The following is a 17,044-nucleotide window of genomic DNA, read 5'->3' as shown; positions in this document are numbered from 1 at the left end:
GTTTTATGATGCTTCATAGACATTGTGAGCTAACTTTTTGCGTAGTTTAGAGCGAGAGACAGAGAGAAAAAGAGAGGAAGAGGAGATTAGGCATTATGTAAAAAAACGCGCACTGACAGCTTGGCTTCACGGCCAGAGATATTGACGTTGGCCGAAGGTCAGGTCGTAATGATGGCATGCGCAGACCATAGCGTTTATATATTTTGAAAAATATATTTGCCTAAAATTGATTATTGATCCATTAATGCGCAAAGTATCCGCTGATAAGAACCGGACCCCAATAACCCCCACACAAAAAATACACACACACACACACACACACACACACACCACACACACACACACACACACCACACACACACACACACACACACACACACACACACACACACACACACACACGGTCACAATTTAATACACAGTATTGGCTGGTCCCGCTGGTGCATAAATAGCACAGTCACTCCTCAATATACCCAAGGTTTCTAAAGTGGCAGACAGAGGGATACTTCTTAACCCCCCCCAAACCCTGGAATTGTGCAACGGCTACAAGTGGCCTTACTTATTCGACATTGATTTACACATACCACTTCGCGGGAAAATGTTTACCAATAAAACAGTGTAAAATGGAGAGGAAGTGCGATTATAAAAGGCTCTCATCCTTAGTACAATGGTGAACAGAGGGTAGTTATACTTGTTAACGGCTTGACTCTTTATTTCTGAGAGTTGGCACACACAGTAAAAGAACACGACATGGCAATCATGATTAGTTTTACATATATCTGACATTGTACAGTAGTCTGTAACTACTGTAGTTGTACAAGGTAAAATAGAAATATAAATCATACATCATACAAAAATTATTACTTACATATGCTTTTGCCCTGTGTTTGAATAACACTGTTTTTGCTTACGGTAGTTATCACATAGTAAATTTAGGGTATAGTACGAGTATATCTTCCAATGTATCAGATGAAATGAAATATTCACATAGTTCTTTATAACCCTTTCATGTTAGGTGGTCTGAAATGATGTATCACATGACATTCCGAGATATAGTGCTAAAGCGTTCGTTTGTTTTCTTCGTTACACAGTCTACATCTAGATTCCTTAATGCAACTCACAATTTCTTCATCGCCACCTGCTTTGAAAGAATTTAGCGTCCGAAGAGCACTTTGAGAGTCACAGAAAACTACTCCAGAGCCCCTAGACATTAAGAATTCCGTTGCGAGGAGTATACCTGCCGGGTCCGTTTGTGAGTGCTGGCCCAGTTTTGTATTCTCATATTAACTTGATGTTGTAGTAAGCCATTTTCGTATACAGCGCAAGCCAACCACTTTGTATCCAGACTGTACGGATCCTCGGCGAAACATCATATGCATCATCACCCATAGATTCTGTGTGTTCCTTTAAACCGTTGCTAGCGCAATTTGTTTCAACACACAGTTATGCACCCTGTCTTTTTGTGGTAGACTGTAAGGTGCACGATCAATGTTGAATTTTCCATGGTGGAATGGAGCGACCTTTTGGTATTTTACTAATTGGAACATTGAGTTTTATAATGTTCATGGAGATTTTGGTTATCAGAGGGCGCGCGTGTGTGTGATTAGTCCCGTCTACTTGCCTGATTTTATGTTGCAGTTGTTTTTGGAAATCTGAGAGATACGAGGGTTCCCTCAGAGCTTTGACCCCAAATTTGGTGGAAATAAATATCATTCTATCAGAAATGGATGATAATTTAATTCTGATCTCATGTTTACTATCCTTGCTGTTCTCGGGCCCCGAGGATAATCCTCATAGCTTCATTTTGCACTACCTCCAAACTACCTATTTCTGATTCCTTACACTGCAAAAGTGCAGTGCATGGTAGTCTACAACTGACCTTATAAAAGAAAGTAAAACAGTCTACGAGTTTAACATTGATGCCTGTTCTCTTCCGACAAGAACTTTCAAAGGTTTCAATCTCTCCCAGAGTCTCTTCTTTAGAGAAAAGACCAGGTCTGCATCATTTACATTCACCCCGAGATTTTTATACTTGTGGCATATGTCAAGCCCCCTGGTCACCTTTTGGGGAAAAGTGGGCGGGGGTATGATACATGGGTTTAGAGCCATTGTTTTCTTAGCAGAAATGACATCCACACTCATGAGCCTTTGCTGTGATTCTGTCGGAATTATTGCATCCTCACTTGTGATGATGCTCTGACGCATATGTCATCAGATAGCATATAATGGATTCACCATCCCCAGGTGGATATCTGCCACCAGCTTGTGCATGAGGACATTGAACAGCATATGGCTGAGAACTCCTCCCAGTGGCGTCCCAAGTTCAAAAGACTGTGAAGTGGAACTTCTCACTCCCCTAAACAGGACATTTGGCAGATCTGTTCGAGAGATACATTCTAATCCAGTTAAATATCTTACCCCGGATGCCAAAGCTTACTAATTGTTCTGGGAAATTTCTCTGTTTGCAATGTCAAAGCTGACTTAAGGCAAGAAAAACAGTGTGCTTCCCTGGATTGGAGTGTGAAAAGTACTCTGCAAAGCAATGTTGTGTGCTACGTCCTGATAAAAATCCGTACAGTCTGTGAGATAATTTACCTTGTAACCTGTACCTGAGTCTGTTCCAAAATTATCCTTTCTAAAAATTTGAAATACACATGAGGTTAATAAAATTGGTCGGTATTTATCAGTGTTTGATTTCGGTATAGGGATGATTAGACCGCGTGTCCAGGACCCAGGCAGAATACCTTGTGACAAACTTAACCTGTATAGGTGCAAAGGGATTACCAGGTACCTGACTATAAGGCGGGGACACTATAGGTAATTCCATCCTAAACTGGGGGGGACGCTTTTCCTTGATCAGTGCATTGTTCAGTTCCCACTCCAGTGATCTCAGCAAAGTCTGAGGGGTCAGTATCAGAACATCCAATCTCAATGGCAAATTTGCGTGCAATTTTAGATTTACTAAGGTGATCCTAAATATTTGTGGGAAGTGAGCTCAATTTGGACGCTCCAGCCCATTGACTAAGGAGCATATCTGCTTGTGCAAGAGGACTATGAACTGCGGGGTTTTAGTTGGTTTGCCTGAAAGTCGATTAATTTTTTCCAGACCTCCGACATTGAGGTGTTATTGTTAATGTTTTGTAGGAACTGTTCAAAGTGTTCATTTCTGAAATGAGTTTTTAATTCCGTAGGTTTTTGTTACCCTTAAGAAATTCAATAAGGTTGTCACGGGTATTATCCTGCTTGTAGATATCATAAAGCTCCTGAACTCGCTTTTGTTCCCTTAATAATGTAGGGTCACCGACCCATTTGGGGGTTTGTTTGCAGCGTTGTGAGTGCTGTCTTGAAGGTTTTCTTTGGACAGACCAAGTGTTGTAGTAATCAGTGACACTGTTGTCATGCCCCAGGGAAAAATTTATCAACACTTGTTACTGTGAAAATCATTGTACCAGCCCTAGATACGTGATTTAAAGTGATGCTCAAGGTAAGGGGGGATAGAAATTTTGACCCTATTGTTTTTGGTGACTGAGTATTATCAAAAAGCGTATCTCGTTACTATTGCAAAGTGGTCACTGTTTAGCTCTGCTGCAAGCATGCTTCTGAACGTTTCCCTGCACAAGATCCCTTCCTATTACATAATCTAGCCTGCCCCCCCCCCACGTGAGTTTGCCTTGTCTGTATCATATACTGTCATAGATCTGTTGTTTACAAAATGTCGGGAAATCTTCGCCATTTTCTTGCATTGACTATCTCCCAAAAGTATAATGTCTAGCATTAAAATCTCCCATACATATTGTGCCGTGATTCTGAAAGTTGGGCAGTGAATCAGTCTGAAAACTTTCTACACCTTGCGTATACATTGTACAGAGAGAAAAACCCAGAGGCTGTTCGAATATGTAAAAAGCTGATACTGCACATTATTGTCATTAGATTTCTGCACCAACTTATGCGGTATGGAGTCACTGACAAAAATCAATAGGCCTGTCATTCCTGTGTTGTATAGGAGTGGTAGCCTCTAATTTAAAGGGGGGTTTTTATTTTTGTGACTGATGTGAAGGGCTCTTGTAAACAGATAACGTCAACATTATTGTTTTGAATATAGTAAGCAAGTCATTAATTCTACGGTTACACCACGTAATTCCATGAAAGAAAAGTAATTGTTTTCTTTGTCCCCCATCACACCCTATGTTTAAGTGATTGGTCAAATTTCTGTTTGATGAAACTCTTTAGTCTGCATATTTCTTGTACTGCATACGTATTTGTGTTGTATCTTCTTTATTTATCTGTTTGCGCGCTTTCCGCGTATTGATACTAACGCATAATCCGTACCTGATAGCATTTTCTGAGTGATGTCCCACAGATCGGGCCCTTTCCTTGCATCTTCGTCAGCGCATTTTTACGGTCACTGTCGTCACGTTTTCAGATGGTCCCCCGTGCGTAAAAATAATGTCAGAGACCTCATTCGTATTGTCAGCATCACTAACATCACTAACATCATCAGAACGCACGTGCGTAATAAAATATCAGAGGGCCTCATTCGTATTTTCAACATCAACGACATCACTAACATCATCAGAACGCACATTTTCCCTGTCTACACGATCACTTTTGTTCTCCATTAAACATTTTTTTTAATTCAGCAATCTCTTGCCTGATGCTTTTTTTCAATTCAGCAATCTCTTGCCTGATGCTTCTAGTTTCCTCCGCTGTATTCATGTCTTTTTCACCAATGGTTTCTCCTGTGGCCTGTTTCCTAGGATGGGGAATCCCCCTGGCAGGTTGCAGGGAAATTTCCCGGGGTTGGTGAACGTCACGCGGCCCAGGGTGGGTGTGTGTGGCTGGGCTGGGCATCGCCACTCCCCGGTCGATGGGTTACGGTCGGGGCAGGTGGGGGGGGTGCTCGTGGCGGTTTGTGGGGGCAGTTACGGTGCCAGGCCGTCACACCTTCCGCTCTGCACCTGACGCACCTCTTCACGATGGTGGCGGCGTCCTCATTGTCGTTGTCCTTTCCGTCGTTTCTTTCAGGGGAGTCCTTTGCCTGGTGAGCTCCTGCACAGACAGCACACGCTGTGTCCTTCCCGCAAAATTTAGCTACGTGGCCATAACCTTGACACTTGTAGCAGACTACAACCTCTGAGCACCACGGTCGAATGGGGCTCGGCTCTATGTATCTTCCAAAGAAATTTGGGACTCTGTAGGTGGCGGCTGTTCACCGCTCCATACAATGATGAGCCTGTCAAGGGCTGTCCGTCCTTATAGATCTTCCGGGCTTTAAAAACGCCCCGGGAAAATGCAGTGCTTCCTCACGGCCGCCCTTCGGAAACCTGGTAACCAGGTATTCCCGTATTTTTTTTTTTAGGCTGAAACTCGTCTTTGTTCTGCAGAGAGATCCCCGCAAAAGTGCCATTAATCATCAGGGGCCCCATATTGTTGTTGTTCTCGTCGTACATAGACGTAGCGCGAGGATATCCATATCCCCTGCCCCCATGTCTAGCGGGCCTTCCCCTTGGAGGGGCGGCGGCTGGGCTGACCTCCCCCATCCACCTTATTTTATCGACGGAAGTCGTGTCCTCAGGAAAGGCCAGTCTAATGTACCTCTCCCGGGGGCGATGGGTTCGCGCTTTTGGGTCGTTCCGTTTTCTTTCTTGGTCGGTTGCTGGGTTATTCGGCATGGTTTTCACTTTTTTCTTTTGGGCTGAACGAGTTGGAATCCCCGTTTTCAGCATCAGGGTCGGCAGTCGGAATCCACATCGTTCAATCCCTATGTTCGGTGGAATCAATCCCTCCCATGGGTGGAGGGTTGAGGGGGTGGTAGTTGGCACTGGTACTGGGGGGGCATCGAGCACGTCCCCACCCTCATCCATGGTAGGACAGTGAGGGGGTGGTTGTCCCGTCCGCTTCTTGGTGATTAATTCCCTGCGGTTTGGGCGCGGGGAGGGGGCGAGCGCCAGGTCAATGCTGTCACAATACATTCACCAGGTCTCGCCAAACAGTCGTTGGTACAGCACCCTGTTACCTTAGCATCCCCACTCAGTATTTGTAATTTTTACTAGGCACTGTTTTTTCTGGATCCCTGACCATAATATCCGACACAATTTGGTGTATGTACACACACACACACCACGCACACTCTGAGTATAAGGGCAACCCAGTTGAGGGGGGTTTTATCCCCGTAAAATCGTCCAGAACACAGGAGAAAATCCTGATGACGTCCTGCTTTGGTGTTACTTTGGCTTACAACTGATCACTAACATGTCCTTAGATTTGGCGAGTCGGTCCGTAGACTTCAAAGATGGTGGTGATGTCCGTAGTTTCATTAGTCTATTTAAGTGTTTTTCTGATTTTTTTTTTTTTTTTTTACATTTCTGTTCTTTATTCTAGTTATTTCAGCCCGTTTTATCCCGCAATTTCCCTGATCTACTACAAATGCCCTCTCCTGCTATCGGGATTTATCAAATCACATCAAGATTTTCGGTTAGAGAATGTGACGGAAATGATCATCAGATTCGTTCTCATCACCCGAGAACAAATTGATGATACAGATATTGTCAGGGAAGACCCGATTGTCATATTCGGAAAATTAACCAAGAATATGACAATACAAGTAATACCACCGTAATATCGAGTATTTACAGTAACTAATGAATTTTTTACTTTGCGCAAATCAATGTGTCTGGTCCATATTACGGGCAAGAGGGAACTGAAGAATTGCGCGCGATTTTCAAAAACAACAATGTTACCGCTTGAGCTGCGCACAAAACTTTTTGAAACTTTTATTGTACACTACATGCTCGTGGCAGTTGTCACGAGAGCCAGTAGTATTACAGGAAATAGGATAAACCAATCACATGCCGCCATTTGTATCACACGTATGTACAGTGGGCTAGGAAAGAAAATGTACAAAATCTATATTAAAATGGATTTCAGGTGCACGGGGTGTAATCCTCACTACTACAGAGTAAAAAAAAAAAGAAAAAAAAAAAAGAAGAAAAAAAAAAAAAATATATATATATGGAAGAAAAACCCACAATACAAAAACTATATATATATATATATATATATATATATATATATATATATATATATATATATATATATATATATCACTATAGAATTCCGGAGAGCACACGGTGTATTGCCAAGAGTGGTAAATTGCCCACATTGCAATTTACCTTGCAGATACCGTGAAGATTAATATATGTGGTATTGTGGCAGATGGAGAAAGTAGCAAAGACAAAGTGGCGCAAAAGTTGCGTTTTCTCGACCGGCGATTACACAGGCAAGTTTCTGCAAGGGACACATTTGAAACCTATTTAAATTGTTTTGTTTTTAAATCATTGGCATGCTCAAGTTATTAAATGTATTGGTATTTCTAAGTCAACTAGCATAGATTAGAAGAGTATTAGTTCTGAAGTAACCGAAAATTGGTTACGAAATTAAAATTCAATAGGTGCTGGTGTAATCGTTGAGATAGACGTGACGCTGCTCGTGCGTCGAAAATACAGTAGGGGGCAGACAGTTGAGCCAGGTGTGGGTCTTTGGGGGTATTGAGCGTGTGAGTAAAAAGAAATTCGTGCCATTGCCTGGCACTTACCGCAGTGCCGACACGCTCATACCCCTAATTAAGAAATATATAAAACCTAACAGTGTGATATACAGTGATGGATGGGCTGCCCACCGTAACCTAAAACATCAAGGTTACAAACTTTTAAGTTTTAATCATTCTGAAAACTTTGAAGACCCACAAATACACGCACAAACATTGAAAAGTTGCGGAGAGACATAGAGAAGTGGGTCAAGTGGCCAGGTATTAAAAGTGAATACATTCCACAATACCTGGCCCGCCATTTATTCATTAAAAATCACGAAAACTCTCATGCATTCCATTTTTTCAACAAGCGGCAGAATTATATCCACAGGAAAGAAAGAACTCAGTCCTTACCAACCCCAGTTCCTCTCGAGGAGGATAGTTCTTCCGAGAGCGAATAAAATCAGGTAAAAGTTCACAATTACCTGATTGTTTATATGCATACAACACAATAAAAATGTTCGATTTACGTAACAAAACAAGTTTTTTCGCGTAAAGACAAATTCTTCTGAAATACCATAATAAATGGTTAATGTCTGAAACAGTAAGACAAGGACACCATGTATAACGACCAATTATTGACATCTTAGCGATTATACGGTGTTACAAACTGCGGCAAATTTTTACTGACCCCCCCCCCCAAAAAAAAAAAAAAAAAAAAAAAAAAAAAATATATATATATATATATTATATATATTATATATATATATATATATATATATATATCGCCCTTGAAAAAACGTTCAGTGTGTGTCTGTCCACTGTCAAACTAAGTATATGTGTGAAAAAATATATAGAAAGCCGGCTGAAAGTTTTACAAATAGTGAAATACCCCCCCTATCGCTATCGAAATATGAGGACGACGCATTATGGTGAAGCGTAATAACGGAGGCGCGATACGAGGTTAGTAAAATTTAAGAAAAAGATAACGAGAACCGGCAAATCTACATATTTATTGCACGAAGTACATTTCAAGTGATAAGCAAATTCATGCAGTAAAACCTCACTTTTAATAGGACAATAATACACGCAGTATTAATAAAAATTATTACCGATTTGGTTATTTCAGACGACCGCAATTAAATGATTGGGTGCTACGTGGGACGACCAATAATTTTTAGCTTCGCGGCATCAAGTCCCGCCACGACCTCCGAATTATTTTGTGCTCAGGCAAAGGTTAATAAATTCCATCTTACATTTTAAGACAAACATAAGTATTGAACTGTTACCATATTTGACAACAATCATCACTGAAGTTTGCAAGCTCTGTTACTAAAATGTGTTCAGATTTTGTTGTTTGAGAATAAAATCCGCGTAGACTGCGTGTGCCGCAACGATTACTCGACATGTAACTGTCAATAGCACATTTTATTTTTTATTTGCTTTTGGTTTGCGTTGATGTGTATCATTGTTTGTTAACGAAATCAATCAATAAAATACCGTTGCTATATGAGGAGCAATTCATAAAGCCTTATGTATAAATTTGATACGGTCATCAGGAAACTTTCGAAACGCATTTTCATATTAAAAAGTTGCTTTTGTCCAATCATGAGTTAATGCATTTGTATTGTGTGTCAATCAGGCAAAAAGTAATGTGAATTATCTACTGTATATTTTATTTATTTATTCATTTATTTTTAGTTTAGTTTAGTTTAGTCCTTTATTTACCACCCTGGCTAACTACACAAGCGTGGGCAAACTGTGGTACATTTGATGCATAACCATAACATTATATAATGGTATTACATTTAAATTTTAAGCTATAAACATTATTATGATAAGTATTATATCAGCTAAAGGAAAAGAACAATTACACAGTCCTTTATCTTCGCCAGCGTACAGCTGGGAAAGGCATTGCTACATTTGATTTGCGGCCATGTGATACTACATTCCAGATTTAGGATACAACATAAGTATATCTTCTAAGACATCAAATGATATGAAATAGTTACATAGTTCTCCGTACCTAATGCTAGGTGATCTGAAAGGCTGTAACACATGGCACTGAGATATAATGTATACGCGTTCGCTTATATTCTTCATTACACAGTTTACACATATTTTCTTCGACATTACAAACTGTACTGACCTGCCAATACAATCTATATCCAAGCCAGATTCTTACGGTCACAATGTCTTGTTCTTGTTTTATATAATTCATAGATGAATGAGTCTTACCTGTACCGGTCATAGTGCTTTATGCTACAGCTTTCAGGGCGTTCAGAATTAATCAACACGGTCAAGTCCTATTTGAAGGAAGCTTTAATGCTGTATAAAAATCTAGAAAGCTGACTTTGCTAGGTGATCAGCTTGATCATGCCTAGGGATTCATGCGATGGAATCCACGCAAGACGTATATCATGACACGTTTATCCTTTTGTCATTTGCGATATTTCCTGCACCTTTGTGTAGAGTGTTCAGAGCCTGGAGAATCGCAAAAAAATTCCCCTGAGCCTTGATTCAGTAGAAATTCGATTGCCATGAGCATTCCTGCCAACTCAGTTTGCATAGTGCTAGCCCAGTCATGAACCCTCCTACAACCCTATTGTTTTTATATGTACAACAAAAGCGCATCCTGCTGTGGTCCCAAACTGCAAGGATCCGTCAGTGTAGCATTCATATGCATTGGAGAGAGTTTCAAGATGCTCATTTATAATTGCAAGCGCATACTGCTTAAGTATAGCAGGGGGTGTATAATATACCTAAGTGTATAAATTACACTTAGGTTCGACATCTTCCACGGTGGTACAGAACGTCCATATAGGGTCTTAGTTATGGATATGTTCAGCTGAGCTAAGTGTTTACATGTTACTTGTACCTATGGATTTGAGTATGAATCGGTGTTGTCATTCAAAGTTAGCTCCTCTATTCTGTATTTTAATTGTCTTTGGAACTCTGTACAATGGAAGTGTTCTCTTATTGATTTGACGCTTAATGTGGTATTTATGTATAATATTCTTTCGTAAACAGAAGCTAAATTAAGTTCTGTTCTCATATTCACAATTCTTGTTCTAGGGGCACCAAGAATAATCCTCATGGCTTCATTTTGTACATTATCTAAACCAGTCAACTCTGATTCCTCGAACAATACTAGGTGCAACGCATGATAATTTATGACTGACCGTATGCATGACAAGTAAAAGAGTCTTGCAATATTGGGATTGATACCATGGTCTTTGCCAGTAACTGTCCTAAGTGGCTTCAGTTGCTCCCACAGTCTTTTCTTCGGGTTTCTGATGAACTCTATATCATTGACAATCACCCCGAGGTATTTGTACTGGTGGCAAAGATCTAACTCAATGTTAAGAACCTTGTGTTTTTTTCAGTCGAGATTATCAAGCCACACTCAATAGCCCTTGCTGAAAGTATATCTAGAATCTCTTGCATTCTCTCCTCGGATGAGGATTTAATGAAAATATCATTGGCATAACAAATAATGGAGTTATTGTCCTCAAGTGGTATATCGTCTAGTAATCTATGCATGGGACTAAGTACGCCTCCCTGAGGATTGCCGAGTTCAAATACTTTGTCTGAGTACTTTTAATGTCCCTGAAGATAACCTGAGCCGATCGATTCGATAAATACATTTGAATCCATGTTAACAGTTTTCCTTGAATACCAAAACTAGCTAGTTGCTCAAGGATGATTTCTCTGTTTGCAATATCAAAGGCAGATTTAAGATCAAGAATACGCTTTGCATGCTTGGGTTTGTGTTTGTTAAGTACTCTACAAAACAGTGCTGACTACTACGCCCTAGGAGAAATCCATACTCTGGGGGATAACTTAGCATTTATGTGATACATAAACCTGTTCAGAATTATTCTCTCAAGTACTTTGCACAGACAGAAGATCAATAAAATGGGCCTGTATTTGTCAGTATTGGGTTTAGGTATAGGAATGACAGCTTTTAGTCCAGGAGCTTGGGAGGATTCCTTGTGATAGACTGAGTCTATACAGGTGTAGAAGTTGGTTGCCTGGTACCTGAGCAATGAGGCGAAGGACGCTGTAAGTCATTACTCAGTTCCCACTCGGTTATTTCGGCAAAGTCGGAGGGGCCAATAGCAGCACAGGTTACTGCTATATTAAAATTTCTTTCTGTTTTCGACTTTTTGAGTTGATCTTTTATCCCTTGTGGAAGTGAGTTTAACTGAGAATTCCCGGCCCACTGCTCTAGCAGCATATTAGCCTGTCCTTGTGGACTGTGGAACTGCGGTGTTGCGAGAGCCTTACCTGACCGGAATTGTATAGGTGAAATGTGGCTCCCGCCCCAGTAGAGTTTCGGCAAACCCAATTTAAAGTTATTTTAGTGTTTTTGTTCTGTTTTTCTGTTTATAAATCATGCAAATTCCTCCCCAGTGCGAAGCCGACTCTTACACATTTTATCAGCTTTGCCGTCGGGAAATACAAGTTCCGCCATTCATCAACGAGTCAAATGCGACGGAAAACATCATAACAGCGTTAAACCGCGAAGGAAGATTCCATTCCAATAATAATTGTTTTGAAAGTCGGAGGCTGTTGAAACTTGAAATTTACATATGCAGGTCATATCAGATAGTAAAGACCAGTGTATCGTACAAATGAAAATGAAAATAGAAGCACTAGAAAATAGGGTCTTCCAATTGGAAAACCAACTTGATGTGAGCCAGTATGAAAGAATATACACAATTTTAGTCGGTGGTCCAACCCTAGCTCAAGAAAATTCAAATGAAAACTCAACTGAAGTAGATGTCAGAGCTACAAAGGAAACACTTAAAATAAACATCTCTCACTCTGACATAAATATAGCACATAGGATAGGCAGTAAGGCAGAATACAGCTAGACCTATTATTGTAAAATTACATAGGCGATAAAAAAAGAAATTATTAGTACATGTATTACCACTAAATGTTAATGAAAGTCTCACTCTAAGGCGCCTAGCCCTCTTTAAATCGATTTGGAATATTAGGAAACAGCATAGAAAATTGTTTCAACAATAAGGATGGCAAAATCTGTATAAAACTTAAATGTTCAAATCAAAAACATACTATCGCCAATGATGAAGCCTTAAGTGATTTCTTAAATAAATTCCCTATTCTGAGAGAAACACCTAACTTAACTGTTATAGAACATACAAAATCACATTTCCTCTGCTATTATTTCTAGTAATACTAATACTTCCAATACTGTTACTACTATCTTTAGCTATATTCTTTGCTAATATCAGTCTTGTATATTTATAATCTATTAATATGCTACTGCTATCTACTATTCTTATATATATTTGAATTCCACCTACCACTATTTCTACTACTTATTATACCACTATTACTCTGTCATATCTGCTATCACTATTTCTACTACTGTTACTACTACTATTTTTATTACTACTACTACTACTGCTACATATCTCTACTACTGCAGCAATCTACTGCTACTACTGTTACTACTTCTACTACTACTATTTTTATGACTGCTACTACTGCTACTAAAATCAGTGCAAGTGCACACACCAGTCGCCGCATGCGAGTGCATGGGTACATCCATGCACACACGCTTCGCCCGCGCGCGTATGTGAGCATGCGCGCTGATTTACATAATTTTAGGTAAATCGAACCTAGATAAGATGAAGTTCCTTGGGTAAGGAACTTCACCTCGATTGCCTATTTAGCCACTGGGTGGTCAAGCCAACCCAAGGCAGTGCTGGTCCCAAGCCCGGATAAATAGAGAGAATGATTACCTAAAAGGTAACACCGGCCCTCTCCGTGGAAAGGAACTGGGGACCCTACCACGTACTCACTCCAAGATCATTACAACATGAAAAACTACAATTAAGTATTATGCTGTGACCACGGCGGCTCAAACATGAACCTACCATTAAAAAAAACTACTGCTACTATTACTACTACTACTACTTCTTCTTCTGCCACTCCAACCATTACTATTACTTCAACTTCAAATGTGATTTTCTATTACTGCTGCTAATACTAACTACTACTTCTATCAATATCACTCTACTGCTTCCTACTTTTATTCTGCTACTACTCCAAGTATTACTTCTACTGTTTTCTTCCTCTACTACTACTACTACTACTATTTTTATGACTTACTGCTACTGCTGCTGCTGTTACTACTACTACTACTACTACTACTACTACTACTACTACTACTACTACTACTACTACTACTACTACTACTACCAGAGGCGTCACTTCATGTTATGAGTTGGGGGGGTGACGGGTAAATTTGACCTGAAAAAATAATTTTTGCCCTGCAAATCACGAAAAAGAAAATGCTCACTAGCTCTTTATAATTAGCCCGGAATGGACCATCAACCCAGTATTATATATCGTATTATTGGTAGAAAATTATAAATTATAAATACCAGAAAATTTGCCCTGCAAAAGGAGGCTTTTTTAAAGAGTTGGGGGGTGAACCACCCCCCCATACCCCCCTTAAGTGACGCCCCTGACTACTACTACTACTACTATTATTACTATTACTACTTCTACTACTTACTATTACTCTACTATTTCTTCTACTACTGCCACTGCTGACGCTACTACTACTACCTTTAATACCTCTACTACTGCTACTACTACTACTTCTACTTTTACTATCTCTACTGCTGCTGCAGCTACTACTACTACCACTACTACTTATACTACAACTTCGCCTACTCCTATTATTAGTACTATTAGTACTACTACTTCTACTCTTATCACCACTACTCCTACTCCTATTACTACTAATTCCTCCTCTATTTTGTTTATCTCTACTACTACTACCACTGATGCTGATGCTACTACTACCTCTACTACTACCACTATTCTTACAGTACTAGTTTAAAGTTTAAGTTTAAAGTTTGGTTTAGATTCCATTTGATACAATGGATATTCTTGGTGTGTCATACTGTCTGTCTGATTTTTGCTCACGTGTGTGAGCTGCTGCTGACTCGGCCGAGTCCTTGCCCGCAGTGGTGCCCAGCCACAGCAGTAACCTCCGGGCGACAGTTGCAACTTCTCGCGCCTGGGCGGAGCGCGAACCGCCGACCCCTCGGATGAGAGGCCGACACGTTACCACTGTACTAGCCCGGAGGCCCGGAGTACTACTACTATTATTAAGCTTAATTTTATTAGTTATACCTATACTGTCCCAACTGTAACTTCTACTACTATCTCTTTGACTATCTATTGCTATATCTAGTGTTAATTCTACGTTTCTTACCTCCTACTACTGTTATTACTACTATGCCTGCTGTTCATAACCTATACCTATACCACAGAAACCGTTATTATTATAGTTTTATTTGAAACTTAAGGATATATTGTATCTTAGGACACCCAACTAAAATAATCAGAGATAATCTATATTTCGTAATATGCTATGAATCCCCCCCCTAAAAAAAATCAATTCACTCTAACAAAGTTAACGTTCTTGCACCTGAGTTACGAGTTATTCTCTACAGAACCTTTTTTCCTCTCTTTGTACTAGTATTTCTACTTTTTCACGTTGCATTTTAACAATTATATACAAGCTATCAAACACCTGATGCAGAGTCTGTATAGATCTCTTTTTGATGACATAGCTCGTGATGAAGATAATACAAGCTTCGACCTCGATATAATTTACAAATTAGTGGTCAATCTGACATCAGCTCTGTCCAGATACTAAAATATCGAGGAATAAATTTTTGAAGCAGTATATATGGGAAATAACTACATCAATATTTTACATATAAGTATAAAGTCAATTCAACAAAACGTTGACAACTTAAAACCACTCCTAAATTGCCTACCTAAACCTCCTGCTGTACTGGCAGTCACAGAAACCTGGTCAAGGGAGTCTACTAAACACCTTTATGCATTAGATGGTAAATTCTCCCATCACTTAGAACACACAAAGAACATGGCGGAATCACAGTCTTCATCAAGAATGAATATACTGCAGATTGTTTAAATCAATGTTGCTTCATTACTGATAATATTGAATTATTTACCCTCAGACTTAAACAGTCTAAATACATCATATATATTTCAATCACATATAGGCCTTATAGCAAACATGAAACTGTAAATGAGTTTACAACTATTGTAACCCAATTACTATCCAATAACACACTTAGGCGCAACAAATAAATTCTCATTAGTGACTTTAATATTAATCTGCTGGAACATATGGCATATCCTCCCGCAGACATATTCTTGAATGCGATGCAGGCTCTAATCTACTCCCCTCGCATGTCCCGCCCTACAAAATATCAAGACAGTCCTGATATTGACCAACCATCTCTGTTAGATCAAATCTGGACTAACTTTACACCATCCTCTTACCCCGACATTATACACCGCAGCCTATCTGAGTATTTACCCACATTTATTAATATAGCTCAACAAGTGGACCCTATCGTTAAACATAAGATTAGTTTCAGGATACACAGCACTCCAAGCCACACTGTCTTTACCAGAGAGTTAGCATCAGTACATTGGAACGATCTCCTTTGCTCACCGATTTTGAATAATAACTTTGATGTCTTTCTAAGCACAGTAAATAGACTATATAATAAATGCTACTTTTAAAAACCAAGTATATATTAACCAAGAGACTTAAATCCTTGGATCACTGGTGGTATACTAAACCCAATAAAACACAGATGCAACCTTTTTAAGATGCACTAATTAAGACTGATAACACATGGTTACTACAAACAGTACTGCAATAATCTAACACAAATCATCAGAGAGGCTAAGTCAAGCTATTAACGTCAATTCTTCTGCAACCTTAGAAACGGTACTAAGTAAATCTGGCAAAAAAAAAAAAAAAAAAGAGAGAGATCAGAAACAACAAGCTCCTAAAAAGCAATACACCTATCTTGCAATACATTAATCAGATCATAGATAAACTATGTGACATTGCTGAGGCCTTCATTAGTTATTATTGTACTATTGCCCCTGAGCTTATTAGTAAACTACCATGATCCAATAGAAATCCAATTGATTACTTAACAAATAACTTCTTAAACTCTATGGTATTACCAAAAGTAAATATATAAGGAAAAATATGTTATAAGTGCACTAAAAATAAGACTTCTTTTACCAATGAAATAACAGTTTCTGTATTAAAACGGAACTCAGAATTATTTGCCCAACCTCTGTCCATACTTTTTAACCAGGTCTGTTGTAATTGGAACATTTCTAGCAAAACTAAAGGCAGCGAAAGTTATCCCAAATTCTTAAATCTAGTGCCAAGGATAATCCCAAGAACTATCGACCAATATCTAACCTTACTATTTTTCCAAAATATTCGAACTCTTAATGAAGAAACATCTAATGCAATATCTAGAAAACAAAAACATTCTAGACCCATCGCAATTCGGCTTCAGACATGGCCGCAATACCTTCCAAGCACTCAATGTATTTTCATCGAGTATTTACTCTGCTCTTGACAATAGTCAAACCCTCCTGTCCATTTTTGTTGAT

The sequence above is a fragment of the Penaeus monodon genome, chromosome 36 (genome assembly GCF_015228065.2).
Source record: "Penaeus monodon isolate SGIC_2016 chromosome 36, NSTDA_Pmon_1, whole genome shotgun sequence".
Classification (NCBI taxonomy): domain Eukaryota; kingdom Metazoa; phylum Arthropoda; class Malacostraca; order Decapoda; family Penaeidae; genus Penaeus; species Penaeus monodon.
Note: the sequence above shows the minus strand (reverse complement) of the source record.